The following is a 17,180-nucleotide window of genomic DNA, read 5'->3' as shown; positions in this document are numbered from 1 at the left end:
AATTTTGGCATACAGTTTTGGGAATATTTTGCAATGAATCGGCCAGATATCCATTCAGTATTGATGATACAGTATTGAATACGAAAATAGCGATTAAGAGAAGGTTCAACTTTAAAGTGTTTGAACACATATGAACTTCGTTTAGATGCAACTTGTGAAACTGATGATACCGCATCATTTCATCTGTTGTGGATTCATCCGATGAGAATTAAGAATGATCAAAAATATGTATGCTATTCGTGCCTTGAACATCGCCGCCGACACATTCTGGGCCAACCAGTCAACATCCGTTCATCGAACAATTTGACATAGTGGCACGAGGCGGTTCCTTTGGCGGTAAAACCGTTACATTTTTGCTCATTCTGTATCTTCGGTTTTCGGGTTTTGTTTGTATAGTGAAACTGGAATAATTTCAGTAATAGCTTACTTCCTTACAATATGTTACTCACTGGAGTTGGGAATTGTTGCTAAATTTAATCATCAATTAAAATGTGTGAGGTTGTGTGCGGCTTTTAATGATGAGAAACTGTATGCGGCAAACCTCTTTTTTTTTCAAAGAAAAAGTACGACATTGAACCCCCACTTGAAGGAGCACTGGATCCAAGCCTAGCTAATATCAGCTGAAGCTATCTTGTTAGCAACTATTATTTAAATTTCCAAGCCCTCAGTTTGTATTGACGCCCTGAACAATCAAAATCCTTTGATCTTTCACTCATAAAGACACAGATCTGGATTACTTCATTTAACTGACATTCCTAAAGGTGCGTAAAATCTAGGGGTATAATGATTTAGAGAGAGAGTATGCTTTCATATTCAAAACTGTGGTCACATCATGTAATCAAAATGTGCAGCTGTCCTCCTACGCAAGCTGCTTGTTGTGCAAAATCAATCGATGGAAAATAAAATTCTGCACAAATGTGCTCTACTTATTCATGGAATCGATTGTACCCTTCATCCATATCGACCATGAATGGAACCCTTTGTTATCGTGACGTCGTCGCCTACACATTTGCTTAGGAAGATTAACCAGCATTAACCAGATGTGTGATAAACGTTGAACGTTGCACAAAATTCCCCATTTTTCTTTATACCATAAAACGAGGATTGTTCAATATTCGAAAGATTATCACTGTCTGTGGATAAACAGTCGTACAATGAATGCGATAGAGAGACGGTCCTGTATAAAAACATATAACTTAACTTAAAATGCAACATGCCATTTTATGGACATTTATACTTATTTTTCAAGTGTGTAATAAAAATCGTCTAGTTTCGAATTGGCTTAGCAGAAAAAGTATTATGTGGGATGGTACACAAATTATGTCACGCTAAATTTCGACTTTTTCGACCATTCCCCCCCCCCCCTTTGTCACGTTTTTTGTATGAGTCCTTCGAAAATTTTGTAAGGCTTGTCACGCTTGGCTTGACCCCCCCCCTGGAGCGTGACGTAATTTGTGCATGACCCCTGTTGCATACTTTTTGCATGCTCGTTTACTTTTCAATATTTATATTAATATCACAAGAACTCTTTTTTCTTTTGAGAAAATGGAGTGTGAAGTTTTCAAACTCGTTTTCCATACGAATATTCAAAAAAATTCCAGAGAATTGGAACATGCTCAAATCTTAATGAAACTTTCACAATTTGCTTTTCACTGCGATATCTTTCTGAGGAAAGTATAGAAAAGATCAGAACACGGTTCATTTTTGTGTTTTACGGTGCGGAAATCTGTAGTGGGACTGATATGCGGATACTTTATGGGTTATTTGACTTTCTGTTTTTATCCTACTTTTTCCGAACAAATCTTATTATCTCATTAAGGCAGCTGGAATAGAATTGGAAGATATGTTGAAAACTGAGCTAAACTCAATTTTGACGAAATAGCAGATGGGACTGACTTGCGATTTACCACAGAATGGATCAATGCACGTGTTCATTATCTGACGTTTTAGCGGTGCCGTGTTATTTATGTGACCATGAAAACCAGTGAATTCGGCACCGCTCAAACGTCAAATTAGTGAACTCGTGCACCGGTCCATGGACCAATGCACGAGTTTACTAATTTGACGTTTGAGCGGTACCATATTCACTCGTTACCATGGGCCCTATGGGCCTATTCACATGACGTCTCAAATCAGCTGATCGGGAAGCACTTTGACATTTCTTCTATGAAAATGACAGGCTCGTGTTAGCACCGGTCCTCCACCGATGTTAACAATGTACGGATCTGTCACATGAAAAGGCCTATCACGAATACCACTCATGGTGACAAACAGGTGAAGTGATCATTTTCCTATTACGGATATCACCTAAGGCATCATCCATTAATTACGTAACGCTAAAATTGAAATTTTTCGCCCCCCCCCCCTCCGTAACGCTTTTTGTATGACAAATTTCGAATTTTTGTATGAGCCTGTAGCCTCTGGCTGCTCAGAAGGAATAAGGCTAGGAGATTTAGCTGAGCACAGGGTCGTTTACTGTGATTAACAACGATTCAAACACTGCAACCCCAATCACTTACCTTGCAGAAGCATCAGTGCTGGAATTGCATAGCGGAAAGGGAAGCCAACCGGTTTATCTGACCAAGGCGGAAAAAACTCATGAAGTGGTCGGATTCCAAAAAAGACTAACCAAAGCCGAGGCTTGGAAACCCCTTTCAGGTACGGAATCGATCAAAAAGAAGAGAAGGTGTATATAACCTGAGGGAGTGCGTCCTTTAAATGACGTAACTATCGAAATTTAGCTTAACATAGTAGTTTTATTCGCCCACTGGGCATTTTTCAATAGAGAGAGACGTAATGTTGTACTTGCGTGTTACATGGCTGGATGTGGGCGGCAGGATGGCAGATGGCGGCGGGATGGCAGATGACGACGAACTACGTTGGCTAGCATTGGTGGTATCATAATCGGCGGAAAAGTAGGCTTGGGAGGCGGCAATCACTACACGTGGTCACTGTAGGTCCGGTCTGAACATTCCGGGGTCCTGGACGACGCGGGTGCTACAACGGAGCTTTCACCTTGGCTTCACCTTCACTGTGGTTCGACCGGTTTGGCTATGGCCTACCGGCGCGGTCTTCTGACGGGGTCAAACGGATGTGTGGTTGGTGGCTGAACTTTACGACGCTGTTGGGAAAGCTACGCACCTCCAACGGATTTTTACTGGCGAAAACGCTTGTCACGGGACTCAATAGGGCCTTCGAATGGTGTTGCCAGTGTAGAGGCCAGCCTTGGACCGTTCTACGTGTCCGATTTGTCCGTGGACCGGATAGTCGGCCCCCAGAAGGCGTATGCGTGGCTATGGCTTGCCCTGGAAACGCTGAGGAGTCCTGAGAACGAAACTGGGCCCTCCGGGAATCGCCCGTGGCCACAAAAAAAGAAAGAAAAGGCTCGGAAAACAATCACGAGCCTATCACCAGCATTAACACCTTGTCTCTCTCTATCTTTTCTCAACTAACACCGCCATTTTGGCTCATACAATTACCTTTTCTTAACAATAGCACTTCACAATAGCTTCAATAGCTTCAATAACTTTTCCTTTAATTTAACTACCTATTCAAAGAAAACACAATCAAATTATATACACCACAAAGGAATAAATAAATTTCAATTACTTTTTAAACTCCTTAAACGGCGCGCACTACTAAGCACTTGGGTAGTCGAATGCAACTGAGACTCGACCAATGTTCTTCGATTCGTTTTATGCTAGCTTTGATCAAGATAAATCTTCGTGAAGAGCCGAAGTTTGACACCATGTCCCTTCTCAATAGTTGGCAGCCCTTCTATGCTGGGGGGTTCACTGATTAGGTCAACTTCGTGTGTAACGGGTTGTTGTCCTAGCTCAACCACAGTGGGTAAAATGTCGGAGTGAGCGAATGCTTCGAATGGTATTCAAATAAACTGTTCGGTCAAGCTTCTTATCGTACAGCTAGGTTTTCCTCACCAGTAAGGCTGTCCGAATACCATGTGAAGGCGGGGAGCGGGTTTTAGGTGCTTACTGGTGGGTACGGTTTTAGGAAAGGAAGACTTGTGGCGGAGCCTACAAGCAACAAATTGGAACCAACGGTTACAAGCCATAACGCTTGGGCCTATCCCCCCCCTTCCCCTAGATCGTTACGTAATTTGTGGATGCCGCCTAAGTGAGAAAATGTGGAGAAGTTCATCGCAAGTGATAGATCGCATGAACACGAGCTATGGACCAATGCACGGGTTCACTAATTTGACGTTTGAGCGGTGCCGAATTCACTCGTTGCCTTGGTCACGTAAATAACACGGCACCGCTCAAACGTCAAATAGTGAACCCGAGCATAGGTCCATTACGAATGGCACGCTACCCGGCGAAGATCGACAAAAGCAATCACTTGAAGTGTAAACTTTCCACCGCCGTTCGGGTGGGTGAAGAGTTGTCACGTAAAATAAAATAAGTTTAAAACAGCATTTTTTTCGCTTTTTGCTTAACAAATCTTATGTTTTTGTTATTCTAGGAAGCAGAACACTATATGTAGGCCCGGTTTGCTGTCTAAAAGTTATTTATTGGCCTTTCTTTTCTCGTTTGAAAGTGAGGCTAGAATTGAACAAAAACATTTTATTCCCCTCGGTGTACGCAAACGAAAAAAAGGTCAATTCCAACGGGAGTCGCTGTAGAAAATTTCTGCCTATCGACGGAAATCTCATGAACATTTTTTTTAATTGCAAATTAGACAACAGATATGGGCCGGCACATGTAAAAAATATGTAGTGGAATAATAAGTACGTAGTTGGAGCTACTGGAGGAGCCTCAAAAACATACATTGCTTCATTGTTAACTTCAAAGCAGTCCTAAGCTAAGTATGATGTTTCGTCCAAGAAAAATAATAAATTTCGTAACCCAAAGAGTGATGATATTTTCAACAAACAGCTCCATTTTAAATTACATTTCTTCTCAACTACGTACTGCGAAGAAAGAAAAATTAAATCCTTGAAGAATTCCGAACAGAAATTTCACCCGCATCGCCATAAGCGATAACTTTTCTGTTCAGCAGAAAACCAGCCTTAATAAAACATAAACTTGTTATATTTCTAGCAGGATTTAATAGATAACTCACTACTAAAATGTTTATTGAAAAAAGGAATACAACGAATCATTGTATATTAAAATTGAGATGTGAACTCCTACCTCTTTTTTTCAACTCTGAAAACGTTCCTTATTTAAAGTAATATAATGAGCATAGTTTTAGTTGTTAATTACTAAGTATTGAGCTAGGTTCTTCTGCCGAGAATCGATAAGTGCCCTGTGCTGGGAGTCGCTGTAGAAAATTTCTGCCTATTGACGGAAATCTACTAAACATTTTTTTAATTGCAAATTGGACAATAGATATGGGCTGACACATAAAAAAATGTAGCGGAATAATAAGTACAAGTCTTCTTCTTAAACTTTATGTAATTGTTTTAGAAACACGAACAAAATTCTACAATTTAAATCCTTTTTCATGTTCAGTAACGATTCAACGCAACAAGTGACTATTCGTTGCATTTCACTATAAACAATGATATTATGAATATGACTTCACCGCAGTTGTCACTCCACTGAGTATTTTCAATCACATCACCGTCCGTGACAACGGGAATAGAGCGAAACAAATGAAGTGACTGGAAGGTGAAGTGTAAGTGAACGTGAAAGTGATATTCAGAATAGGGCCCCATGGCTACATAAATAACATGGCACCGCTCAAACGTCAAATAGCGAACTCGTGCATTGGTCCATAGGTAGCATAAAAAATAACAGCAGTCTTGAAAAGGAGGATATCATCTCGACACCTTAGGCGGCATCCACAAATTACGTAACGCTCTAAGGGGAGGGGGGAGTAGGCTCAAGCGTTACGGCTCATACAAAAAATTAAAATTTTTCATACAAAAAGCGTTACGGAGGGGGGGGGAGGGGGTCGAAAATTTCCAATTTTAGCGTTACGTAATAAATGGATGCTGCCTTATTGTAAATATCACGAATAGCGCAGTAATGATTGCATGTACAAACAATTGGATGCAGATTCTCACGAATTTTGCCTTCAAATTCATTGCAAACGTGTGGTATCTATGTGTCCAGCCTTACACAACTTCTTTTTCGGTTGGCTAGCGTTTTGATCTTTTTCCTTTCACTTTGAGCACACTGGTACAGTTCTTGTTCGTAAATTTCCCAGTGTTATTCATTTTAACTAATTATCCCGCTTTGTGAACCATGTCGGAATTCGTTACCTTGCATTTTAATCTCACATTTTTCCAAATGCCCCTTTAAATTTCGCTACTTGCTTCGGGAGCACGTTGGCTCATACGAATTTTAATTTGGAATGCATTCTGTATTCATAAGGAAGGTTACTTCTGTATTCATAAGGAAGCTTAATATCGAACGTTTGAAAATATGTTTCATCCATTTTACAGTCGGCTTTCGATATGGGTAAGAGCATCCAGTTTCCGGTTGGGATATGATCGTAGTTTAATAACTAAGCGTCAATAATTGTTTCAACTTGTATTGTGCTTTGCTTTGATAAATGGATTATTGGGAAAGTTGTGTATCGCACTTCGAAGGTCACCAAGCAGTGGTTCCAATATGTTTCTAAGCAAATGGAAAATTCTTCAAATGTACATTTACGCGACAAATTACACTGGTTTTGCTATACAAATGCAGATTTGCACTTGACTGCATCATTGTCACAATTAATTATAATCGAACAAACCTATTTCAAATGGCTGACATACTTTTACAAATGTTTTACAAGCAAGTTTTCGTGAAACAAATGAAACAAACAAACTAGCAACCCTGCTGAGATCACATGCTTTTGATAAAACGTAAACAATTTTCGTTGGCGCGAAACCGATTCACTGCCTTTTCTTGCCCGCCAACGGCGAAAACAAAGGGTTTGACGTTTCCGCACTTATGAACCCGCCCGCACTTCTGAAGTGCGGGGTCCAATAAGGTGGGAACTGCGCAATAGATTCCAGCCAGAAATTTTCTTGATTTGCAAAGGTATTAAGTAGAATCTTGACTGTCGCGTAATGTTCATATAAACGATATAAATAAATGGCAAAATAATCGTTGCAGTTGGAACTGGATTGGAATGTTTGGGTTTTATGCATTAAATTACAGATTTACAAGAGTTGAAAAAAACATATCAAACGCATATCGACATCGCTTGATTTTCATGTTTCGAAATTGAATTAGGCATAAATTCAGTTTTTGAAATATAAATAAGAAGGGGAACTTACGTATTCTCGGCAGGCTAAGCCGATGCCGCCCTTCTTTTGTAATTTTCTTGGACATCAACAGACGAATTCCGTGTTTGTCTGATTACATTTATGTGTTGCTCAATCCTCTATCGATTCACGCCGGCAGACTTGTCAAAATGCTTTTAGAAAAGTTTTTACAACGCTGCGAACATCTGTTGTCAGTGTGACTATTGTCGGCAGCCTCATTCTCTTCGGCAACTTTCCCATAAGATCTGCTGGTGAATCTCTTCGGCAACTCCAAATCAGTCGCATTTTGAGGCGTGTTTATTTGAATTGAAGACATCTCTGGCGATATTGTTTGTTTAGTCTCGGAAATCTCGTCAGCGGGAAGCGGGCAGAACAAAGAATCATCTGAATGTTTTCATTGATGTGTTTTGATAGATAGATATTGTGTATATGTCGTTTAAAATTTGGTTGCCGATAATAGTCGAATGGTGCCGAAGCCGTAAGTCTCCCTATATTTCGAACAAAATCTAATGAAATCAATAGAGCGATGCATACCTCTAGGCCAGTACTTTCTAAACTGTGCGCTGTGGCGCTCTGGTGCGCTGCAGAACTTGTAAATTATGAACTTGCATGAAAATTATCTCATAAAGTACCGAAAAGCTAAACATTACATATAATTTGCAATTGGATTAGATGGACAAATTGATGTGAAGATTTGCGAAAAAGTTACACGTCTTCTCAGTGAGAATCGAACTCACGACTCCCCGATCTCTAGTTGGGGCGCGTTAACCACTACGCCATGAGAGGACTCAGTAGTTGTTAAACTTCCACTCGGCTGGTTGGCCGTAAACCACGATTCATAATTAAAACAAGTATTTATCGAGCAACGGACTCATGTTCCGTAACCGGTCGTTTGAGAACGTCGCGACCCGTTGGAAGCCCACACAATAGAAACCTCAGCCAGCGCAGTTGCTGGCTAGTGTAGTGTGCTATTCCTATATCTAAAAAACAATGCGCTCTCGGGCTAGGCATTGGATATAAATAGAAAGCGTTGTGTTTGGATGGGCATCTAATTCTTCCGAAAGAGGTGCACTTTGCGAAAGAGGGCCACGTGATTATTGAGCGGAAATCGAATTCAGGTTAACTTCTGCGTTCATGAGTCCTCTCATGGCGTAGTGGTTAACGCGCCCCAACTAGAGATCGGGGAGTCGTGAGTTCGATTCTCACTGAGAAGACGTGTAACTTTTTCGCAAATCTTCACATCAATTTGTCCATCTAATCCAATTGCAAATTATATGTAATGTTTAGCTTTTCGGTAGTTGTTAAACTTCCACTCGGCTGGTTGGCCGTAAACCACGATTCATAATTAAAAACAAGTATCTCATAAAGGTCTAAGGAAAATCCATTTCACTGACCACTTTCACTTATGAACACTCTAAATCGAATTGCGCAGTGTAAGAAAGCTTACACAATTGTAGATGAAAGGTGAAGATGAGGGCGGTTCAAAATTTAAGAATGTTTGAAAATCCAATCTCCCATATGTTTCTTACCATCCTTACCATAAAAATAGTGTCCTGTGAAATTTTCAGCTTTCTAGGTGATGTAAAGGTGGCCCAAAGACAATGTAGGTTTATATGGAAATTACTATGGAGAAATTTTGAGATATGTTCCAAACACACTAGTACTGTAATGTAAGTACAAACTCATTATCCCATAGTAAAAACTTATTCTTCAAACCATAATAAAGATGTTTGCTGAAGAGAGAAATTCAATACGAAGGATAGCAGAAGAGATATTCATGAGTTAGTATGCTATTAATTAGCCTAATATGGGATTATAGCCCTGCATCCATGTTCAAAAATCCCAAACAAAATTAGCTCAAAAGGGAATTGTTTCTTCAACAATATCCTTCATTAAGGTTTGAAGAATGAGTTTTAGTGTGAGTACTAGTGTGTTTGGAACATTTCTCAAAATTTCTCCATAGTAATTTCCATATAAACCTACATTGTCTTTGGGCCACCTTGAAATCACCATCTAGAAAGCTGAAAATTTCACAGAACACTATTTTTATGGTAAGAATGCTAAGGAACATATGGGAGATTCACTGAAGATGCATCGAAGCCAAACCTCGAATTTTCAAGAGCTCAAATCTAGAGAATCAGACAACCGTTCATGCTGAAAATATAACTCACTAGTCACCACTTGCCCCGGTGGATCTTGTGTCAACTATGATCGGAGAACATGCAAGTCAGCAACTACTGAAGGTACCGGTTTCGAACAACACGATTCGTCGCAGAATCGATGACATGTCCGAAGATATCAACTAGGTATCAGCTTATCTACTGGAAGGTAAAGAATATGCTCTGCAACTGGAGGAAGCTAAGGACAATAGGAAGGATTTAACCACGAAGTCAACTTCTGGGAAGACCTGATGTTTTGCAAGCCGATTACCGGAGGGACCTATGGGCAGGAATTATTCGACATCGTTGATTCCTACATGGCTGAGCACGAAATTCCGTGGAAAAATTGTGTTGGTGTTTGCACGGATGGAGCTCATGCCAAGCACAAGCACGAATTGTAAAAAAAATGCTTTGTGGACTCATTGCATTATTCATCGAGAAGCATTGGCAGCAGAAAGTCTCAGCAAAGACATGTTGTTGAAACAATTGCAAAAGTGGTAAACTATGTGAAGACTCGTCCAATGAAAGCAAGATTTTTCGCTAAGTTATGTGACGACATGGGAGCCGATCATTCTCACCTAAGGATTATTTTCAAAACAAGATGATCAATAGCCAATTTTGACACATATTCCAAAAAAAACAAGAGTTCTCAACTTTTGGAAAAATGGTACAAAATGATCAAGAAACAAAAAAGTTACCACGATTTGATTTTTTTTGTGATCTAAATTACATTACATTCTTTAATCTAAATTACGTAATGTTTTTATATCTTTTTATATTCGTCCTGATTTAGCAGGACATGTCCTGATTTTGAGATTCTATTGAGGTGTCCTGATTTATTTATCATATTTCAAGTTTTGTCCCGCTTTTTCCTGCTCACCGTTAGCATGTGAAGAGATCTTTTTCGAATGCTTCTCAGCATTTGAAAATCTTTGCAATTATCATTATTATCTTAATTTTTTTAAGCCCTAGGCTGGCTCATCTCAGCTATCGTTGCTAGATTTCTTACACGAGAATTGATTTTAAGTAGGATCCTTAGCCTAGCGAGATCCTTAGCAAAATTCTCTTGGGATCTTAATAAAAGGAAGCTTCTTTGTAAAAATCTTAACGAGATTTTTATCAGATTCTTTGTAAAACCATAATTAGAGAAGTGTCCTGACAGTATTTTAATGCATCTTTAATAAATCTTTGAATAGATTTTAGGCGAATTTTATTTTTTTAATTAATTTAATGTTCAGTTTTAATAGATGTTTTCAGATTCTTTAAAATATATTCGGCGGTTGTGTTACTTTTCCCCGAATGTCAGTTTTCCGAATGTCGTTTCCCCGAACGCCAGTTCCCCGAATACCAGTTCCCCGAATATCCCGTTTCCCCGAATAGCCCACTTCCCCGAAAAGTTTTTGGCACTCATTTTTGTCATAACTTTATACAGTTCAGGGTGGTGAACACCCTTCTTTATTTAATTGGCGGTTCTTACGAGCTTTACCGTCCTCAGAATTTTAGGCAATATGTGTATATTCGAGAATGATCAAATACCTCCTTCTTTTGATTGCTGATCGTTCTTTCTAATGGATCATTAAAATAACCGAAACGGCCGCTATGGAAAGCATAGATAGCACCACCGTAGCCTTGTGTGTTTGACAGAACAGCAATGCTGGCACAATGTTAAATCCCATATACAGTGGCGCCTTTGTTTTGATGCGGTGAGCACTTGCAAAAACTACATTCAATGATCCATTAACCATCCTGCCACTGAAAATGATTATAGCATCTATTTGAACTGCTCCCTCTTTTCGGAGAAACGGGTCATTCAGGGAAGTGGCATTCGGGGAAACGGGTCATTCGGGGAACCAACATTCGGGGAAACGACATTCGGGGAAAAGTAGCACTGTCATATTCGGCATACATTCTGAGTGATTTTCTATCGAGATCTAGAAGTAAATAGATTAGTAAATTGCGGGCAAGATTGTTGCAAGATTGAATTGTTTCGATATATAAATGAATGTTTCAAGACCTTCCGCAAATTCAATAACGTTCAATATTGGTTAATTATTGGGGGGATGCTTGAGGAAATTTTAAGTGACTGCTTGGCATAGAGGAAATATAGGTAGACTTGTTAGATACCCAGCAAAATCATTGATGGACTTCTTGAGAGTGTATGGGGAATTATAAAATTCTTGCGCAGTCAACCTAGTTCTTCTTCTTCTTAATGGCATTAACGTCCCCACTGGAACAGAGCCTGCTTCTCACAGCTTAGCGTTCTTATTGACGGACTAAGCAGGATCCGTGGAGCAGTGGAATATGCGTTCGTGGGAAATATTCGGTAACGCGGAAATCACACGCGAAACAAGAGTTAAATGCGGAAGTACAAAAGAAACTTTATTAATACGATTTCGGTTTACAAAGTAGTGAACACGTCTTCACGCGGTAACTTTCAGTTCAGAATGGTTTTCTATTCTACACATCTACCGGATGGGTAGGTTGGCAGCAGTGGAGAGTTAACGAGGGGTTACCCGATGCGAAGCTAGGTGCATTGCCTCTCCACACTCCTCCTCAAGGCACAGTAGCTTCGGATTCACTGCTGTAGGCCAAGCGCTTCACAGAACTGCATGTGCTTGGTCGGACCTAACGGTTTGGTCATCACGTCTGCTGTCATAGTTTCAGTCGGACAATACACGAGTTTGACGATCTTCTCAGTACACAGTTGCTGAACAAACTTCTGCCTAGTATCGATGTGTTTCGATTTACGGCTCGCCCTTTCACACTTGACGAAGGACAAGCAGCCCTGATTGTCCTCTTGAATCACCGTCGGCTGCGTTTGAGGTTGGCCAAGATCGCTGAGCAATTTCCTCAACCAGACGGCCTCTTGACAGGCCTCGCTCAGGGCCACGTACTCGGCCTCCATGGACGAGAGAGTGACACTTCCTTGTTTGCGGCTTGCCCACGAAATTGCCGAACCACCGAAGAAAAAACACCATTCCAGAAGTCGATTGCCGGTCTTTTGGGTCACCGGCCCAATCTGCGTCGGAGTACCCGTTCAGTTGCTGATCTGGATCACCACCAATCACTAGATAATAACCGCTGGTCTGCTTAAGATAACGGAGCGTACGTTTTGCGGCGGTCCAGTCGCGCTGAGTTGGATTGCAAAACTGCCTGCCAAGAATGGCAGCGGCGTTAGCGATGTCTGGACGAGCTACAACAGCTAGGTACAACATGCCTCCTACTAGACTCCGATACTGGGTTGCGTCTTCCAAAGCTTCACTGGTTTCCACGGATTTCAGGTAGCCTAAGTCCATCGGGGATCTCGCACCTTTAGCATCCTTCATTCCGTGACTATCGATTAGTTTTTCAATATACTGTTGCAAACGAATCTTGAATACTCCTTGCTTCCGTTTTACCTCCAATCCTAGGAAGTGGTACACGGGTCCCAGCGACGTTAACTCAAACTCCGCTTTCAAGCTGTCGAATATCTTTGAGATTTCCTTCTCCGACGCTGACGCTAGCAGTAAGTCATCGACGTAAACCAATAGGTACGCCTCGCAATCGCCTCCACGAACATAAAGACAGGGATCAGCCATAGACGCCTTGAACCCAAGCTTCGATAGGACCTCGTTTAGCCGTCGGTTCCAGCACCTCGCTGATTGCCGGAGGCCATAGATGCTTCTTCTCAACTTGCAGACTAACAGCTCTTGACCTTTCTTCGCGAATCCTGGAGGTTGTCTCATAAAGATTTCCTCGTCGAGTGAACCGTGCAGATAGGCGGCTTTAACATCGAAATGGTGGACATGGAAACTCCTGTTAGCAGCCACAGCGAGGAACGCACGCAGTGATACATGGCTTGACACTGGCGCGTACACGTCACTGAAGTCAACTCCTTCACGCTGGGTATAGCCCTGGGCTACTACTCTGGCCTTATGTTTCACCGGTTCTCCTCTCTCATTGCACTTCAATTTGAAGACCCACTTGGATCCCACAATCTTCTTTCCTGCTGGCATGGTGACAAGCTCCCAAGTCCCATTACGCTTGTGGGCATTCAGCTCCTCCTCCATGGCGCTGCGCCATTGTGGATCCTTCATGGCTTCTCCGTAGTTGCTAGGTTCCTCGAATGCACAGGACGCCTGTTCAATCACACTTCCCAACACGTAGTCTTCAAAACGCTGCGGTTGTACACCACGGGTTGAACGACTTGAACGCCGAACGACTTCCTGATCACCATCTACAGATTCAGCATCTTCGTAGAGAGAATCATCTTTCAGCGGATCACGGTCTTTCGTAGATTCGCCCTGCGGAACGGATTCTCGCTCATCCTGTACTGGATCCTTTCGACGAGATTCAGAGTTCGGGTGTGCGTTCAACGGGATCTCAACGGACGACGATCCATTGCCCAACTCCATGAAGCGCGCATCTCTGCTGACGATTACTGTGTCCGCGTCACGGTCCAGGAACCGGTACCCCTTGTGCTCCATGGAGTACCCGACGAACACCAGCTTCCGTGCTTTACTGTCCATCTTCACACGTTTCACCGCCGGAACGTGCACATACGCCTCACTGCCAAAAACTCGCAGGTGTGACAGATCCGGCTTCCGTCCCCACCACAATTCGTAAGGCGTCTTTCCAATCGATCTGGACAGCAGCCGATTCTGGAGATAGGTGGCTGTCAACACTGCTTCTCCCCAGTAGCGCTTCTCTAATCCGGCGTCGATCAGCATACAGGTGGCCATCTCGGTGATCGTTCTATTCTTCCGCTCAGCCACGCCGTTTTGCTGAGGAGAATAGGGAGTGGTGAACTGCGGTTTTATTCCCTCTTCACAGTAAAACTTTCGCAGCTCCTTGTTATCGAATTCTCCTCCTCCATCCGAGCGCACTACGGCGGGCTTGCGGCCGTTGATATTCTCTGCCCAACGGACGTAGTCCTTCAAGTTGTCTGCAGCCTCAGATTTGTGCTTAAGCAGGTACGTCACGGTGAAGCGACTGTAGTCGTCGATTACGTGCATAACGTAGCGGTTGCCGCTCGGTGTCTCATTCTTCATGGGACCGCAGAGATCCGTATGCACGATGTCCAGAACACGTTTCGATTTCCGCTCGACGACCTCCGGGAACGGCGCTCTTGCCGACTTCCCCTCTAAACAAGTTTCGCAAATAATTTTCAATCCACAGTCGCTTACCTTTATTCCGTCGACCATACTTTCCTGCAGCATACGCTCGGTGGCGGCCCAATCGCGGTGGCCCAACCGGCGATGCCACTGATGCTGGCAGTTCTCTCGATGCTGACTTTCGGTTGCCTTCATTGCTGCACCAGCTATGCGTAGGTGGTACAATCCTCCGCTGCGGGATCCAGTCACGACAGTATCGCCGTTCGTGTCGACGATCTTGCAATCTTCTTTTCCGAAACACACACTCATGTTCTTTTGCGCTAGCTTGCTAACCGAAACGAGGCTAGTCGCAAGACCCGGTACGAATTTCACGTCGCACATATCGATCCGAACAATATTCTCACACTCATCGTACCCGTAAAGCACTCCGCGGCCTTCACCGAGTATTTGCGTCTTCTGTCCGTCGGCCATCGTAATCCAGCCGCCCGCGAACTCGTTCAGTTCCGAGAAAAACGCTCTGTCACTCGTCATATGGGCACTTGCCCCACTATCGATGAGCCACGCACGGGCATCACCGCCAATCGTAAACGCGACGTGCTTCACTTCACTGTTAGCCGTTTTGGCCTTACCGGCTTCTTCCTTTCTACCTTTCGATTCACTACTGTCACTGTTCTTCAAGGACTCCTTGTACTTCCTGCAGTTTCGCCAGAGGTGCCCCGGCATCTTGCAGAAGTGACACTTGCGCGTTTCTTTCTTCACATCTGAGCGCATCGCTTTTTCATGTTTCGCACCACTCGCGCCTGCATCACGTTCACAACGGCGACCGTACTCATCAGCCAGCTTTGCTTTCACCACTTCCAAGTTGATTTCATCGTCCGGCCGACTGTCGAGGGCCGACACCAAACTGTCAAATGATCGCGGGAGGCTCCGCAGGAGCATACACACTTTCGTGTCTTTATCGAGCGTCATTCCCGCGGCCTCCAACCGGTCGAACAAATCATCCACTTCCAGCAAATGCTGGTCAAGATTTCCACCCTCAGGCAAGCATGGGAAAATTCACTCACTCACCCGAACGCCACCGATAAAAAATAGCAAAAAATCTGCTGCTTCCGAACATTCAGTGATAGCTGAATCGTACTGGGTGGAGTGTAGCATGAAAGCGTCAAAACCGATTGTGTAAAAGCAAGAATCGGAAGGAACATGAAGAGAAGTGAATACCAATACACTTGTGTCTGCGAGGCACGAGTGAAAGCATTAAGCATCCATTCACCGAATGCATTGAACTGAGTGAGCGGATTCCCACTCACTGAATCATTCCGTGGTGTAGATTGCCAGTCAGTGAACACTCATCAGCACTCAAATCCGAATGCTACTCCAACGGAATCAGAATGTAAACAATCATTCGGTATGCATTCGGTTGCCTTCGGCTTTTAGAATCGGTAGCGACTCAATCGGTTGTCGTTTTTGTTTCGCTTGGCGCTCGCCGAAGAAGCAGAATGGGCACTGCACGGTAAAAAATAAGCACCATGCTATCAATAGTTCTGCACTTGGATTTGCACTACTGTTGAATCTTGACAAAATCAAGGTAACAGCACTTGAATTCAACGTTGCATGTTTTGATTTGAAATAAAAAAAAGTTAAAATGAACATTTCCGTCTGACTCAGATTTGAACCACCAACCTTCGGAGTGCAAGTCTAGTGTCTTACCTCGACACCAACTCGCATTTGTTGAAAGAGGTTGAATTGATCTCAATCACTTTCTACAACAAGCTGTCAATGTTTGCTTTCATAGAAAAGACATGATGTTCAAAATCAACGACTTTTCACTTCAGAGTCTAGTTCTAGAGACAGTAGAGCAAATCCAAGGTTAGAACCCTTCAAATCATGGTGATTGGTGTTTTGAATTGAGTCAAGTGATCAATCTATTCAATCGAACGTGCTGATTTTTTACCGTGTGGAAATTGAAACGTTCGGCTTGGTTAGAGAAATGGCTTTCTCGCTCCCGACTGTGCGTGGAAGCGAGTGAGGGAAACACAAAAACTGAGTGAGCGTTTCCCATGCTTGCCCTCAGGCAAATTAATCGCACACAATTTCTTGAGGAGTGACACTCGTACCGATCGCGACGTTTTCTCGTGGTAGCTGCGAAGGGCTAGAAACACATCGCGCGCGTGTAAACACTTCTTTACCAGAGGCAACTGGCTGTCCTCTAGCAGGAGCACAATCGTCGCCTTCGCCTTGCGGTCGTCGTTCTCCCAGTCTTCATCGCGATCATCTTCGTCCGGTAAATCATCCGAAACGACACTCCACAAATTCTCGCGGCACAACAACATTTCGAGGCGAATTTTCCATGTTTGCCAATTTGTTCCGGAAAGCTTCGGAACGACAAATCTCGCGTCAGACATTTCGACAACACACGCGAATCACTTTTTTGATAAGTGAGAACGTGAACGAAAAAAAAAACAACAAACTTTTTGAGGTTAGTTTGCTCGGGCAAACACTTTCTCACTTGTCATTGAGCACCGCGTGCTCGGCTCGTCACTAGGGAACAACGAAAAAAATGGAACACAGTTTTCCCTCTTCGAGCGGCGCTCGCTCGGATGCTCTTCTTCTTCTTTTCTTTCCTCCTCCTGGAGGAGCAATCACTCGCACTGTTCTCTTCTATTTCGCCTTCCTTTCCGTCGCCCTCACACGGGGCGGAATACCAAC

At 43.0% G+C, this 17,180-nt stretch overlaps 1 long non-coding RNA gene across 1 annotated transcript; it reads right to left on the bottom strand.

Annotated features, from left to right (window-relative positions):
* Positions 1-2,736: 2,736 nt before the first annotated feature.
* On the bottom strand, positions 2,737-4,062 carry LOC110679287. The gene is made up of 3 exons (XR_002502364.1): positions 3,610-4,062; positions 3,480-3,547; positions 2,737-3,404 (listed from the first exon to the last, which is right to left on the bottom strand). It is a non-coding gene; the product is annotated as an uncharacterized LOC110679287 (long non-coding RNA).
* Between the last annotated feature and the right edge of the window lie 13,118 nt (positions 4,063-17,180).

The sequence above is a fragment of the Aedes aegypti genome, chromosome 3 (genome assembly GCF_002204515.2).
Source record: "Aedes aegypti strain LVP_AGWG chromosome 3, AaegL5.0 Primary Assembly, whole genome shotgun sequence".
In the NCBI taxonomy this organism is placed as follows: Eukaryota; Metazoa; Arthropoda; class Insecta; order Diptera; family Culicidae; genus Aedes; species Aedes aegypti.
Note: the sequence above shows the minus strand (reverse complement) of the source record. Positions and strands in the feature narration are given on the sequence as shown.